At 36.7% G+C, this 17,146-nt stretch overlaps 1 protein-coding gene across 1 annotated transcript in view; it reads left to right on the top strand.

Moving 5' to 3' along the window:
• The window catches only part of GBE1 (1,4-alpha-glucan branching enzyme 1), a 260,412-nt gene that overhangs the window by 135,712 nt on the left and 107,554 nt on the right, over positions 1-17,146 (top strand). The window lies entirely within an intron of this gene.

Raw genomic sequence — 17,146 nt, 5'->3', positions numbered from 1 at the left:
TAAACACATCTGAGACTTCTTTTACCATCTGAGTAGAAGTATGTTTTAGGAGATTACATCTAAATAGCATGAAATGGAAAAAAATTTTTAAAAAGCCAAAATACTCTCAATTTGTGTCTGTTATTTATCATAAGTGGAAATGTAAAGAAAATTGTTATCAGGATATTAAAAGTAGCAGAGCATCAAGTAATGTATACTGATTTTTAAAATAATAAATGTTTTGAAAAGAATTTAATGAATTTTGTGTATGTTTTGTGTTATATAAACATTCACATACCTGGAAAATGAGTAGTGTAGAAAAATGGTTAAGCAAATAATTTGATAAAATGAAGAATTCTAATTTTTTAGTACAAGTTAGATGACTTTTATATAGATGAAATTGTTTCACTACACTCTTTTCTTAATAGCATACAATTGTGTATTTCATAGCCATATAGGAATCATTCACAGCAGATGAAGCAGCATAATGTATGAGAAAAGATGTAAGAGGCCAAAGCTGGTGGCAGGGTCCCAGGCCTAGCTTCACTCTAGTATGAATCAATTAATCATTGTTTCCAATTTTAAGAAAGAGGGAGAGTTTGGGAGCTAATAACCATTCCTTCTGTAAAAGTATTTTGTATTTTGATCACTTTTTTGAACATTGCCTTTTATAGTATGGATTTATAACAAGTAAAAAGGACTGAATACAGCTGTGTTAATTTTGTGATATAACCCCACTAATTACATTATTAAATAAATCTTATATATATTGATTGTGGACAGGAAGTATAATTAATTGAACTCTCCAGTTTATATTAGATGAATAAGAGTTAACTCTATCCTGTAAAACTGTGCTTTATGAAATACATTAAATGTTTAAATTTGATTATAAAACAATTCTTTTATAGAACTGTATCTTAGAAATACATTACGTGGGTAAAGTTTATGAATCAAATTCTTCATTTTATTAAAATATTCATTATAATGTATTTTCTGTACCATAAGCTCTTGAAGTCTAAAGTTGTCAATTTTCTAAAGAAAAAGGATTATACATAATTGTTTAAAAAATTTTATTACAGAAGTCAAGACATCGTTATCATTTTTGTTTAATCTATGGTTTCTTTTGTTTTTGAATTAACTATTAATCTTTCTCACATGCTTATTTTTGGTAAATAACATATGTTACTATTTTAGCTTATTATTATTTTTATTGTTACTCTTTTTGACTTTGCTATATCCTATAGACTTAGTCCTTCATAAATATAGTTCCACTTAAAATGAATTTCTATCTTTTAGATTTTCTATCTAAATTTTCCAATTTTTAAAAAATTAGAATTTCTTATATAGGTTTATAATATTGGTTATAACATCATTAAATGCTATAAAAATCCTACAAAGCCAATGTATATCCCAAAGTTAAACAAATTCTTACATACTTAAATTCTACAATATAAAATACTAAAGTTTCTCATGTTCTTTGAATTATTATCTCAATAGTACATGCAATTTATTGAAAACTTTATTCACAAAATTTGTATTATTAGCATGATGAGATTTATCAGGCTTTTTACATTCTCTTTCTTCTGTTCTCATTGTTTACAGCACATGTATAATGCTGGAGTCATTTCATAATCAGCATTCATGATTCAAATCCTACTCTGCTATTTTGGTTATCTATTGCTGCTTAACACACCAGACCAAAATTTAGTGACTTCAGACAATAGTAGTTGTTTATTTTGTTTCTGGATCTATAGTTTAGCCATAGTTCAGCCAGAACAGCTCTCTTTTCCATGTTGTGTCAGCTGGAGTGACTTCTTTGGGGGTGGAGCATCTACTTTAAAGATGGTTTACTCACATGACTGACATTTGGTGCTGGCTCTCAGCTAGGAGCTCAGCGCTAGCTGTGGGTTAAGGGCTTCAGTTCCTCCTATTGTAATTCACTCTACTGCTTACCTGGGTATCTCACAAGAGTGAGGATTTCAAAATGATAGACATGGAGGCTGCCATTTCTTATGGTCTAGATCTGGAAACTGACACACATGATTTCTGTTAAAAAATATTGGTCAAACTGTTACAGATTCAAGGGATGGGGAACATGGACTCTTTTCAATGGAAGGAACATGAAAGAATTTTAGGGATATGTTTTAAAGTCCCCACGTCTAACAAGTTGACCACACACACCGAATATGGCACTTCACAAATTCTAAAGAGATGTATTGGAATACCTATCTATGTGGAAATACTATTTTTCTCACCTGTGTATCTATTGTAGAGTGTTATGTCTGAAATAGGCATTTTTTAAAAAATACATTTTTCTTTTAAAAGTAACAATATTGTTGATAATTAGAAACCTATAAAGGTACACAAAATCCAACATAAACTTATTATTCTTTGTAAATAACATATATTGTAAGTAAGTGCCTCTAATGAATACCTCTTTCATGCACATACACGTAAAAAGCCAAGCCTTCACTGTGACCCTTCTCATAGAATAGCTACTCTGCCTGTAATTTTAGGTTTGTTCCTTGTCCAGATGAATTCAAAAACTATAATGCATATATTATATTTTGAAATATGAGTTATTTTCCAACCCTTACCTTTGATATGTTGATTAATATTATACTCCATTGAAAAGTATATATGAAAATGGTACATGGTATACCTAAGGCCTAAGCCTCTCTTATGAAAACTTCTAATAATTTTTTGATATTATTATACTTCCTGTTTGAAAAAATAATCTTATATAAAATCATCTTCTGTAGAGATATGTTGCTGATGTTCACTTCATCCTGTCTATATGTCACAACCTGTCACCATTTATAATCTCTGATTCAAGTGCCATCATCAGAGTTATCTGAATTAAATCTCATTTTGAGTAATACCAGGGATCCTGATTGTGCTATATCATTACCTGCTATGAATAAATTTTCAATCAGGGGCTGCCCATGTTTTAATTTTCTGTCTACTTGGCTGAACTGCCTTCTAGCTCTGCTAAATTACTAATGACAGTTCATAACCGAGATTGGGTTGTCCTTCCTTTAGTCGGTAAAGAGAACTTTCTGACAAATCTGTCACCCTTAAGTTTCAGAAGTTTCTCGGTAAGAAATAATGGATATAATTTAGAGATCTCAGTTTTAAATTCAGCTTGCATATGTACCTGGCACTATGTAAGTGCACTTGATAAAATGACAACTGCAGAGTTGTTGAGCTTAACAATTATTTTGCCTTAACTGTTACTACAGCTTCAAATGAGTGCCTTTTTTCTTTGTTGACTATTTCTTTCACAGATAAGATATTGAATCTCAAAGGACATAATAGAGCTAATGTTCAGTTTTTCCCTGAACTTTACATTTGTGTGTAAAAGTAGTGTGTGTATAGCATGTGTGTATAATGTGACAACTATTAGGCAGGAAGATACTCTCATCTTATCTTGAGTTATTAGAGTTCCTTTCAGAAACAGAAGTGAATCCAGTTTGCTTTTTTAGTGTCATAACCACATCCAATAAACTACCTCTAGTATAAACTGTAATATTTGGAGCTTCTTGATCATGCTAAGTTTTCTCTACAAGTTAGACTGTAGAAGTAAGTTCATGGGGGTTTTTTCTGCTCAGAGTGAATAATTTGGATCTTAAGTATTCTTACTGTATGGTGTGGGTTTTTTTTAGTTTGTTAATATAGTGAATTATTCTTATTGGTTTTGAATGTTAACCAATCTTGCATCCCTGGGATAAACTCTCAAGAATGTAAGTGCTAATATTCTAAACAAAATTTTAGCATATTATATATGATCCTACATTGTGACAGAATCAGTTCTTAATGATGAATTTTAACCTAAGGCGTATTGTGCACTTGATATATTAGCTACCCAGGGTATGACACCTTCATGATCAGCAAGATATTTAAACACTAAGCATTCTGGACATGATTAGAAACCTCTAAAATTATTATTTTATTTTATTACTTTTTAATATTTATTGTATTTTTCCCATTACCATTTAGTTCTCATATACCCCTCCCCCTAGCAATCACCACAGTCTTTTCCATGTCCATGAGTCCTTTTTCCTTTTTGCTCAATCCCTCCAAAGAACTTTAAAGTCATATGCTACTCTGTGCTTTCATAAAAGCAAAAATGAAAAGACATATGCCATCTGGTGAAATAATTGCTCTTTTGGCTACAGTAAAAATAACCAAAGTGACACAGAGAAATTAGCATAGGATAGGCGAATGTGGATAACTGCCGCTGTGAACCATTTGGTAATATGTGGAAAAGCTGTAGATTCATATGTTCTAGGATGCATTACAGGATATATATGCTTGGGAAACTTCTGAGCATATGCTTATTGGAAGTGGGGAAAAATAAAAATTAAAAAAATTACTCCCTCAGGATAAAGGTGACATTTTAACAATTAATTTGAAATAACTGCTTTGAAAGAAAATTTGGTTTGGAGAAACCTTTTGGGGCAAAATATCAAGAAAAATTGTTCATCATTGTGATTTTATTTCCACAAATGATTTCAGTCTTAAAAGTTCTTTTATTTGCATGCACGTGATCTTCCAGTAGTTTTTGCAAAACCTTTAAAAATAGTTACAGTTACAGTTTATCCTAAGCCCATTGGTTATAAATATAAATGTTAGTATAAATATAAATGAATCATCTCATGGTCACTTGGCAAGATCGTCTAGCTTCAGGGAAAATGAAAATATACAAGCTAAACTTCATGAAAGACAATAGATGGTGAAGGGAGCTGGGAAAAAAAGAGTTTTATTATTGGATAGTCACAGCGTTGGTCCTTGCTGTTCTTTTGTGTTGATGTATTTTAGTGAGCTACTACAGCCAGGGCAAGCATTAAAAGCACATCAGAATAATTCCAACTTTAACCAGATCTTGATTATTTTACCTTTATTTTAAAATTGCTTTATTTATGAGTTTATAATATGCTTAATATATGACTAAAATTATAAGTATATAAAATTTTAAAATAAGTACATATATGGAGCACTGTGCTAAAAAGATTTTACTGATAGGGAACATAGTCAAAAAAGCTTACAGATCATTGAATTAGAATTGCTTAGTTAAATCAAGGTTAACATCAAAGATTTTTTAAAAAAAGAAAAACTTTTTTTCCTGATCAATGTATGCATTTATTGACTTGCTTATTTTGATAACGATATTAAGCATCTACTCTTTGTCATATCATTTTACATTTTTTTTATTTTTCCTTTTTATTGAATTTATTTGGATGACACTGGTTAACAAAATTATCCACGTTTCAGGTATACAATTCTGCACTATATTATCTGTACACTATATTGTATGTCCACTGACTCAAGTCTCTGTCCATCAGCATTTATCCCCTCTGTATCCTCCTCCACCTCCCCAACCCTCCCTCCCCCCAGCACTCACCACACTGTTGTACATGTCCATGAGTTTTTTTTTCCTCTTTTTCCCCTCAATCCCTCCACCTACTCCCACCCGGCCCCCTACCCCAACAGCTGTCAGCCTGCTCTTTGTCTATGAGTCTATCTCTGTTTTGCTCATTAGTTCAGTTTGTTCATTAGATTCTGCATGAGTGAAATCATGGTATTTGTCTTTCTCTGACTGGCTTATTTCACTTAGCATAATGCTCTCCATGTTCATCTATGCTATCGCAAAGGGTGAGATTTCCTTCTTTTTTTTTCTGTTTGAAAATCTAATTTTATTTATTTTATTTCTGTTCTATTACAGTTGTCCCAAAATTTCCCTTGTTGCTATCTCCCCTACCCCCACCCCCCACTCTCACAGTCAGTTCCTACCCTGTTGTCCATGTCCATGGGTCCTGTGTGCATGTTCCTTGACAACCCTTCCCCCTCTTTCCCCTGTTATCCCCCTCTCCTCCCTCCCCTCTGGTCACTATCAGTTTGTTCCATATTTTCATGTCTCTGGTTCTATTTTGCTTGCTTGTTTGTTTTGTTGATTAGGTTCCACTTATAGGTGAGGTTATATGGTATTTGTCTTTTGCCGCCTGGCTTATTTCACTTAGCATAATGCTTTTCAGCTCCATCTATGCTGTTGGAAAGGAAAAGATTTCCTTCTGTTTTATGGCCAAGTAGTAGTCTATTGTGCCACAGCTTTTTTATCCACTCATCTACTGATGTACACTTGGGCTACTTTCAAATTTTGGCTACTGTAAATAATGCTACAGGGGACATAGTGGTGCTTATATTCTTTCTGAATTAGTTTTTTGGTTTCTTTGGATAAAACCCCTTCTGTTCCTTCCCATTTTGGCTGCCTCTTTGTGTTTGTTAGTATGTATTAGTTAGATCTGTTCTGACTCGGTGGGGTGGCCTTGTGTAGTAGATGTCTTGTGGGGTCCAATGGTGCAGTCTCCTTGATTACCTGAACTGGGTGCTTCAGAAATGTCCCTTGTGTGGGTTATGTGGCCCCTTCTTTTGTAATTGAGACTTTTTTAAAAAAGACTTTATTTTATTTTTAGAAAGGGGGAAGGGAGGGAGAGAAACATCAATGTGTGAGAAAAACATCAATTAGTTGCTTCTTGCACATGCACCAACCAGGGACTGGCCACAACCAGGCATGTGTCCTGACTGGGAATCAAACGAGTGACCTTTTGTTCCATGGGGCTATGTTCAACCAAGGGAGCCACACCAGTTGGGTGTGGCTCAGCCACACCAATATTATGCATTGCTGTAGTTGAGTCTTGATTGCTGTTGTCCCATTTGTGCATGGGATCAACTCTCAGGCTGGCTGACTGTGAGGGTTAATGCTGACTGAGGCGTGCAAGTTGCTGTGCAGGTGCCGACCACACAAAACGGAATTCACCTCAGCAGGGCTTTATGCCTACTGAGGTCTCCCTTTGGACTTGCTGCTTTAAAGCTACTTGCATCCTTCTCCAATGATGCCTGAACTGGTCCCTGCGTGTGCTGATTCTGGGCCTCTTGGGAGAGACTCTGGTGCAAGCCAATATAAGACGCCACCTGTGACTGGCCCTTGAATCCTGTTTGGAGCCACAAGGTTGTGTTTGTGGCTTCCTCTGCTGGGCCTGGGTGTGTGCTAGAAAGACAAGCTGCCCATATAGCACCAAGACTGGCTTTTACTAACGCTGGGCCCCGGGGAAGGTCAGCAAAAGTCCCAAGGCACCCTGAGATCTGCTTCTACTTGCCTATGCATGCCGGCTGCCTTTCATGCTCAGTCACTAAAGGGGCCTCTGTGTGCTCCCTTAGCAGGGTGTAAGCTTCACAGGATGGGGCAAGAGAGAGTCCAGAGAGTGGGGCTATTGCTTCCCCCAGGCTGATGCCATAAGGAGGGGTATGTGCTCCACCCAGGAAAGATGGCACCTAAGGTATGAGAGAGGGACTCAGCACAGGGATCCTGCCATCTGTTCCTTCAGCCGTCTCCCCAGAGCCACAAACCCCAGACTCTCCTCACATGCTCTAGTTTGCTCTACCCTCCCTCTGCTGGAGCCCAGGGTGAGTGGCTACCAACGAAATTTTGTGTGTTAGCTTTATAAGAGGGTGGCTTTGTCTCTAATGGACTCCTGCCTGTCCCTGGTGTACAGAAACTCAGGTGCATTTCACAGCCAGATGTTATGTGGGCACCCTTTCCTGGCTCTGGTGCTCTGGGTTGGGAAGCCCAGTATGGCCTTTAGACCCCACCCTTCTCAGGGGAACTACCCCCTGCCTGTAGCTGAGATATCTCTCTGGAACCTCAACCACCATCCAGGGTAGCAGGACCAGCACTTTTACCATCTCTGCTATTCCTACCAGTCTCAATGTGGCTTCTTCCGTGAATCCTTGGTTATAAGGCTTCTCTTCAGCTGGTCTTCAGTTGGTTTTTCAGGCTAATTGTTCTATACTTCACTTGTAATTCCAGTTTGGTCCTAGGAGGAGCTGAGTGTAGCTTCTACCTACTCTGCCACCATCTTATATATATCATGTCTTTAGGGAGATGATATTTTAAATATATTTAAATGTAGCACAAAACCCTAAAAGAAAACATGTTCTAATTTCTTTGGATCAATTTCAGAACATTTAATTTATTTAATTGAATTAATACAGCATTATTTAGACCGATATCTCTCCTATTCATCTTATAAAAAGCAAATGATGCTTTTTTAAAAATAAAGTATTTGCTTTATTAAAAGTAAGTTATGGATAATGAATGGACAGTTTTGAACATGGGTTTAGTAAACAGCTGACTATTCCAAAGGTAGTAAAAACAAACAATAACTTACAGACTATTCATTAGGATATTAATTTCTGGCAGTAAGATTGTTAATAAATGGTAATGTCCCATAAAACGTCTTACTGTTTTCTTCTTTTATAGTATTTTTTCCTTTCCTTTTAATATTTTTTCCTTGTCTAAACCAGAACCTAATTTCAGCTTGATTAAGGAAAATGGTTAAATCTACTTTAAAGAAAGTAGAATTTGATTCAAAATTCAGACAGACTAATTCTCTTTTGTAAAAGAGATTAAGAAAGTTGATATATCAATCTAATCGGTCTGGATTTGAGTTTGAATAGTAGAAATATAACTTCTTTCACAGGGTTTATGAGATTATTCAGCCTGGCTGAAAGGTTTCTATTGACGCAGAGCACCGCACTGGGGTAAGGATTTACAATCTTTGTACAGACTTTATTCCTGGTATTATCTTGAGTCTGTAGGTCTTATTTACCTATAACATTCGCCTTCTCAAATCGAAACTCACTCTAAAGAGAACAGTTCTACTTGGTAATTTACCTTACTTTTGAAAATGTTATGCATTGCTGTAAACGCAGCTTCTTTAGCTTATGACGACGGTAAATGCTTGGGACAGTGATCTGAAAGTTTCTATTCAGTGATTATTCATTTAAATGTGGGAATCTCCAGAGTCTATAATAAAACTTGGGCTTTATTTATTACCTTTTAAATAAGCAGGTAAAACATGGGAAAAAAGATTTTTTTCTCTTCTTATCTGTGTGTACCAAAGCAACTTACTTAAGCATGTCTATTTTGTAGCATATGTACTAGCAGTTTCAGAGTTAAGAGATATTTCATGCTTTCCTAGCTGAGTGATTTCCTTAGCACTATGCTGCAGATAAATAACCTGTGTTATATTGGGACAATTATTTTCAGAAAATAATTTCATAATTTTGGAAGAGTACATATTAATAAGTAATACAAAAATTACTCATTTTTAGTGTCATTTTCCCCATTCATTAAATTAGGGGCAGGCATATTTTTCTCTAACTGCTGAACCACAGTTTTTTCCCAACCACAGTTTGTGATGGTGAGATATGTCTGTTACGTTTTACCCTTAGTCTTCAGTCTTTTTTTTTCCTCCACTGTTTTTAAGGGAAGCTATCAGCCTCAGGATTTATTTTAATCTTCTCCTTTCAGGTTAAAGTATCTGTAGCCTTCCTTTCAAAATTCTGTGTGCTGAAAGCATCAGTAGAACTCGGGGTCAATTACAGTTAACATTTTCTCACAGTGCTTTAGGAAACAAAACAGCATAACCACCAACTTTTCCAAGACTGAAACTCTGTTCTTGGTACTGTGTTAAGAATACAAATGAGGCTGACTAGCAGTCTGTCCAGTTGTGTCCATTTGGTCTCTGTGAAGAGATGATGATCATGGTGATTGAAGTGATAACTTTTATTAAAGGCCATTCAGTTTGGAGACGTTAGGTGCTTTAGTTTGCACATGTTATTAAATTTACTTCTCTTACCACCTATATAAGGTAACTCTACTGCCCTGCAGTTCCCTCTCTGCTGCCCTTGCCTAATATTTCTTCATTTCATTTATCACTTTGTGACTTTCTAAATAGATATTTATTTTTGAATTTTAGTGATATTTGTCATTTATATTTGTTGTTTGATGTTTTGTTATTTACATATCACATATGTAAGTAATGTATGGAACAGAATGTATCAAATGTGGAAGTAAAATTAATTATTTTTACTATAAGAAAATATTTCATTCAAAGCAAACTCTGTCTCTGTTTTTCCCTCTGTCTCATAAACTTTTCAATATCAAATTTTCTTGCCAGGAAAATGACACTGCACAGTTTTGATTTGGTGGAGTTGCCTGTTCTTTAGAACTGAGTTCAGTGAAGAAAGCAACAAAAGATAATTCTACCCAAAAGGATAGCAATCAGGAATCCACATTCTATATGAAATCTCCTAATTTTTAAGTACCTGCAACTAATTAGAAATTTTGAACTCACTGTGCAGACCAAAGGAACATGCATGTGGGATCCATGTAATCCCTGAGATTTTCCGCTGTCTCTGAACTCCAGGATGTGCCTCGGGGTGTGAGAACAGGAGATTCTACTGAACTTCCAAAATTAAACAGTAAATTAAGTAGTGAGTCAAATATGATAAGGGCACTGATACTTTTATAACTTAAATACAACATAGTGTAATGCAATTTGGGGGGATAGTAATGGGAATTTTATCAACTTAAAGTGATGATAGTATGATATTATCAATCACCAGAATTATGTTAACATCTTGATTTTAAGTAGCAGACAAATCAACAAAGTGAACACCTGTTAGGAGCAGGCTCAATAAAGCAAAATGTGCATATACTGAAGAAGTTGACATAGGTAAAATTCAGTAACCTTCATTTCTTTTAAAACCTTGCATCTACATTGTAAGTAATTTCTTTAAAAAACTATAAATGGAGTTACTGACCTTTCGAGGAAATGTAGAGAATGAGGTCTCTACAGGAGAGTAGTGGTAGCTGTAGTCACAGTCCCGCTCAAATACTAGTTTGAGGTTACTTTTCATGTAACCATACCCGCATTAGTTAATCTTTCTAAGTTTAATTTCCCTGTCTGTAAAATAAGATTCTAATTGTCCCTCCTTTGATTGTGAAGATTCAGTGACACACTTTTCCTAGTGCCGTATAGTCATGATAATTGCCATTGTCAACATCTTTGCCATATCATTGTCACCGTCATCTTGTAGGCAGATTAACTAGTCGGCCTGTAATAGCATTTTTTTTTTCATGAGCCAAAGTACATCCCTTAATGGCTATGGATCTTTCTTCATTGTGGTCTCACACTATTTTTAAAAAGCACGTTAAGCTCTTTTCTTGGTGCAAGCAGAAAATTAGGAACAGTTGTGGAACTGACAGATCATATCAAAATCTAAAAGTACTGAGAAGTCAGAGCCGAGAGCAGTGGTGGAGAGAGAAACCCCATCAAGGTCAGAAGGCAGAAGTGAAAGCACAGCAATGGCAGGCCACTGAAGTGCAGCAGCACACAGTTGCACACACTGTAATTGTCCCTCTGGGCATCATTAGACCGCAGTATGGTGTAATAATTGATCATAATGAACATGAGTCCTTAGAAAAACTTTTGTCATGTTCAGAAATTTCTTTGCAAGATTCTAGGAAAATGTGCAATGCAATTTCAAAGTATTTCCATTAAAAGTGTTAAAATTTTAAGTGTTTTGAGGACAAAGTTATCTGTCAACTATTTTTTAATGAGGTTTACTGTAAAGGTTTTATTTCTGTGGATTACTTTGTTTCCCTCCACTGTGGAATAAGTGAAGCATCCTTCTATTTGTTATTTTTAAATCTTCACATGTGAAAGGCATTTCATTAAACAGTTAGTGAATTAACTCTTCTGCTCATTTTGCATTTTAAATCAGGGACCGTTTGATATATTTCTTAGAAAAATGTTTAATGGTGCTCTCTTCTGAGGAGGAATAGATTTTTATCTCAGAATGTTTATTCTAAATTGAATTATTCAGTCTTTCCCAATAATGGAGTCAGGTGACAAATTTTTTGGTATAATGGTGTCCGGTGACAAATTTTTAAAGATAGTACTTGGCTTAACTCCAGCAGAAAGGACATACTTAGTTTTTACAGTCTTCCTTTCTTTCTGTTTTGTGTATCCATTGATGTCAATGCTTAAGAGTAGGGAGATCATACCTTTATGCTTGTTGATATAGCATTTGCCCTGGATTTTAGTTTATTTTTTTGGACAAAGTGTTATATTAATGGCTGCCTTCTAATAACCTAGCATGGGTTTTCTTCACTTGCAGTTTATCCTTCTAGCTTCTGCCACTGTTACTAGACCATTTCTGCAGCCCCTGGCACAGTCAGGGACCTTTTGAGTGTCAGGTGACCTCTGGGTTGACTTGCCCAGGAAAAATGTCAGGGATGAGTAGGAGTGAGAACAAAGCAAGTTTATTTAGGTAGTGAAAAAGAAAAGACAGGGCACAGGTGCCACTATGAAAGGAGTGAAAAGTATATGTCTGAGTGGAATGCATACTCAGGAGTGAGTTGTGTACGTGGTCAGTTAGTTTTTAGGACTTTCTGTGTTTCCAAGGGTGGGAGTATCTCCAAGCTTTGTGGCTGTTGCAAGTGTATGTTTCGTGATACAGTCTTCCCTATAAACCAGCCTTGGGTTCCTGCTCGGATTGTCTGATCTGGGTCTTAAGTACTGAAAGCACCCAGCTGCCTATAAGCCTCCCAGTCCTGTGATTCAGCAGTCCCCAACCTTTTTAGCACCAGGGACCTGTTTTGTGGAAGACAGTTTTTCCACAGATGGGGTGGGGGACAGGAGGTGGAGCTCAGGAGGTGGTGCAAGTGAAGCTTCACTTACTCGGCCACTGCTCACCTCCAGCTGTGCAGCCGGTTCCTAACAGGCCACAGACCTGTACCAGTCCACAGTCCAGGGGTTGGGGACACCTCCTGTAAGTGACACTGGTGCCAAGAAGTAACAGGGAGCAGACATAGGTGACTATGCTATTTACTTGGCTTTTATTAACGCAGATGCAATCCAAATCCATACTAACCTAATAACAATGATCACTCAAGAAAAATTGGTGGTCACATCACAGAAGAGAATTAGAGGATACATAGCATCTCACAAGGCAGAATCTCATGGAACCTGGTCAGCAGATGAGCAAACGAAGTTCTCAGTCCAGTGGGGCAGAGCCTCCGGCAGCACAGGAGTCAGGAGATCAGCAGGGTGTGGAACAACACCTTGGTGTGTGGAGCTCAGCTGCCTCAGCAGTGGTCTGAGGTCCCCACTTCTTATATGCCCTTGAGGGTCATGTTCTCCACCCTTCTGAGTCTCTAGATAATGTCTTAAGATCCTTGATAAGTCATTGGGGAATTTCTGTTGGGTTTCCTGGGGTACTCCACCTCAATGGACATGTCTGTTCAGGTCACATGTGCAGATATTTTCAACAGTCCACCTTGCCAGACATGTCTGGCAAGGCTTAGGTAGTTTCCTTCTTGAAACAGAGTCTAGTGCGAATGCCTAAACATGGCCTACCTGGCAGCCCCCTTGTTTGACAGGACTGATGCCGCTGTATACAGTCCTGCTCTCCACAGTGGCACCAGATTCTGACTCCACCTTCTGGCTGGGAAGGACGTCTCGTTCTGAATACGGTTCATTCTGCAAGTGTCATGGTGTTTGTCCCCCTCGTCCCACCTTCTACTGGTGGTACCCATTTTCATTATAATGGTGTTGTATTGAGCTTTGAGGTCGGTTCGCTGGTCCCTTTTTCCTCCATCCTGGTTCAGTCTGGATCTAGGTGATGTTTGTTATCTGACTGTGTTGATTTAAACCATCTGCTCTTAGGCATCTTTAGTTAGGGAGTATAGAGTCTTTACTGATTTATTAACTGGCTGTTAATTGCTCATCTGTTCTGGCAGTTTGTTTAACCATTTTTCTCAGTTTCTTCATTCCACTTTGTAGGGAAATCTTCCTAGTTTGTTTCTGTATCACTGTGAGCTCACCTACTAGCTTATGTGATTACATCTGAAATGTTATCAAATATTACCCATCTCGCTACCTTTCCCAGTCCTTTCCAGAAGTAAGGTATCTAATGTCTCCCCTACAAGAAGAGAATGCAGGGAGCTTAGTGATAAAATGAAGTGGATGAACACAGCAGACATGTCCAGGTCATAGGGGTGGTGAGTAAGGTACTTGGTGCTTGTGGTCCCTCCTGGACACTTGGTCCTTTCTGGACACTGGTGCTTCTAGGCTGGTAGCTGGTAGGATCACTGGGGAAGATGTGGAGTTACAGGTGAAGTGCACATAAAATAAGTGTGCGAAATAGAGACCCAACAGTCCTGCTGAGGAACATACAGAGCGACTCTTGTGCAAAAAAATATATAATGCAAGCTACATATGTAATTTTGAATATTCTAGTACCTACATTCGTCTCTAAAATGGTGATTATAAAGGAATCTAATACGTGGAGCCGTTGTGAGATTTAAAACATAAAAAATATGTAAAATCTTTAGAACAGCTCCTGGAGCAAACATAATAAGTATTAATTTTTGTTTCTGATAACTTCCATGGTTTGTTCTATATCCACACTTGTTTGTACAGCTCAAATGTATGCATCATGCACACTCTGAACATACAGGGATCCTCCCTTATCTGTGGCTTCCCTTTCTGTGCTCTCAGTTACCCACAGTCAACTGTGGTCCCAAATATTAAATGGAAAATTCCAGAAATAATCCATACATTTTAAATGGCGGGTCGTTCTGAGTAGCATGATGAAATCTACACAGTCCACTCAGTCCTGCTGGAATGTGAATTGTCCCTTTGTGCAGAGTGTCCATATCATGGACACTCCTGCCTGTCAGTCACTTAGTAGCTGGCTTGGTTATCAGATTGACTGTCGTGGTGCTGCGGTGCTTGTTTTCAAGTCATCCTTCTTTTACTTCACAAAGGCCCCAAAGGGCAAGAGTAGTGCTGCTGGCAATTCAGCTATGCCAGAGAAGCTATAGGAGCTTCCTTTAAGTTAAGAGGTATTTATACAGGGTGGGGCAAAAGTGGGTTTTCTGTTTCTGTTTCTAAATAATGCAATAATTAATAAATAATAATACGAGAATAAACTGTTTCATGCACTCACAACTGTAACCTACTTTTGCTCATATATATTATATATATGTGTGTGTGTGTGTGTGTGTGTGTGTGTGAATGTATGTGTGTGTATGTGTGTGTACAGTTCAGTACCATCTGTAGTTTCAGGCATTCGCTGAGGGTCTTGGATCATATCCCTGAGGATAAGGGGGGGCTGCTCTTTAATCAGTTTATCACCAAGAGTGTTCTTCACGGTATGGCTGGAGTGAGCTTACTCAAATGCAGATTTGGTGCGTGCGCACAGATGTAGGTCACCCAGTGGTAAGCCATAGCCTGTAACGGTTGTTTTCGGAACAGAGCGATGCTAATGGCTCTGGTGAAGATGGAGATCTCATGTCCTTTGTGGAGCCTGTCACACATGAGGCTGCCTCCCCCTTACAGGCAGTGTCAGAGCTTGATACTTTCCTGATCATATGAGACAGAAATATGGGACCCAGATCCAGAAACAGGGTTTCACGTGCCAGTCATGCCATATCCAACAGAGGTCCCAAACCGTTCTCGGATGCTATCCCGTTTCTAGTCCGCTGACTGAAGGTGGGATTCTTCTGTATCCTGAAGAGTTTTGAGCACAAAAAATGCCATCGCTAGGTGGTTAGAATTCCAAGTAGCAGTAGACAACACAAGGGTATTTTCCGATGTGCAGCTCTCCCTGGAAAAGCCTGGTGGTTGGATGTGTGTGCATATCTAATACCTTAACTGATGTAGGAAGTCCAGTTTTTCCCAAGTATGGTGATATTTTGTTTATAAACTTGTGTGTCTTAATGGTAAGGACATTTTAATTTTATGCTGTTTACCTATGATACAAAGGTCTTACTCGAAGAGACCTAATAAAATCAAGTAAAAAGAAAACTTTATTTTAAATAAAAATATTTTGTTTCCCCACATTAAAATGAATTTAAAAAGGTCAAAATAAACATGTGGATTTAAAATTAAATCTCTTGATCATGTTTTTGAGAAGTGATGACTCTATTTTAATTAAGTCCCTAAAGAATTTTTAAATGTGAATGCCTCTAACCTAGAGGATATGTTTCAAACAATTATGTATACAATTATTTGCTTTATAGTTTTTCTCCACTCCACATAAAGTCATAATTATATGAAGTACTTCTCTTACCAACCATCTATGAAATGTTGGAACAATTTACGTTCCAATCCGCCATCTCATTGTCTGTCACATGTCTATTATAGCATATAATCAACTGTCGTGATTATTTACATTTATAAACAATTGTAAGTAAATATAAAAGTACAGATAAATGCACTTAAATACAATTGTCAACTTTAATTAATAGAAATCTTTTAATTGTATATTTAAAATATGTCAGATATAGGTTTTTCTTTATTCTGATTTCTACATGGGTAGATTTAGCAGAATACTGAAATCATTTTGTTTATTCTAAATTTAAGTAGAAATATAGATTTTCTAATACATGTGTATGTATAGATACATTTGCAAGATCAGTTTAAGTTTATATAAATGTAGATAATATAAAAGATATATTTTCTATGGAATAAATGTTACAGGTAAAATTCCATCATGGTGCTCAACATGTGCGTTCTTGTTTTTATAAGACAGGGACCAATGCATAAATACCAACATTATTAATAGTTTCGCCCTTAAGAAATCTGTTTTGCAAATTAAATGAATAAAAATTATGTTTCCTTGCAATGTATAACAGAATGATAAATATAATAATTTTCTATATATTTTCACTATTTTGACATAACTTAAAGGATCGTGCTTTGAAAATGATTACACAGACAAGTTCAGAGATTTCCAAGAGTATATTAGGTAAGGTGTTTCTTTCTGAGTTTGTACCAGTTTTTTAAGTCTAGAAAGTGCCTGATGAGTAGATTTAACTAAAAGGTTTACTAAAGATCAGTTCTGGAATGCCAATTTCTCTGTCACTAGTTGTAACTTTTCTACTAAGTATGTAAGTAATTTTACTATCACAGGGATGTATTCTACAGTTGTAAAGTGTGGTTTGATCTACACTCATTTCTAAGCCTTTTATGCAAAGGAAAATCTAGTGTAGGATATATACCATCAATAAAATTCCCGAGCTGTGGGGGGAAAAATGAAGGAAAATCGCCTGTGTGAACTGGAGAGGGAGCAAATAGATATTGATTGACAATGTCAAAGGCAAAAGAAACTTCTCAATGCCATTTAAAGTTTATTCTTCTTTGTCATTGTGATGATTAATTTTTTGTATCAACTTGATGAGCTAAGGGATGTCCAGATAGTTGGAAAAACATTATATCTGGTTGTCTCTAAGGGTGTTTCTAGAAGAGAT

This window comes from Desmodus rotundus, chromosome 2, assembly GCF_022682495.2.
Source record: "Desmodus rotundus isolate HL8 chromosome 2, HLdesRot8A.1, whole genome shotgun sequence".
NCBI lineage: Eukaryota > Metazoa > Chordata > Mammalia > Chiroptera > Phyllostomidae > Desmodus > Desmodus rotundus.
The sequence above is the reverse complement of the archived record's forward strand: the minus strand, read 5'-3'. Positions and strand labels throughout refer to the sequence as shown.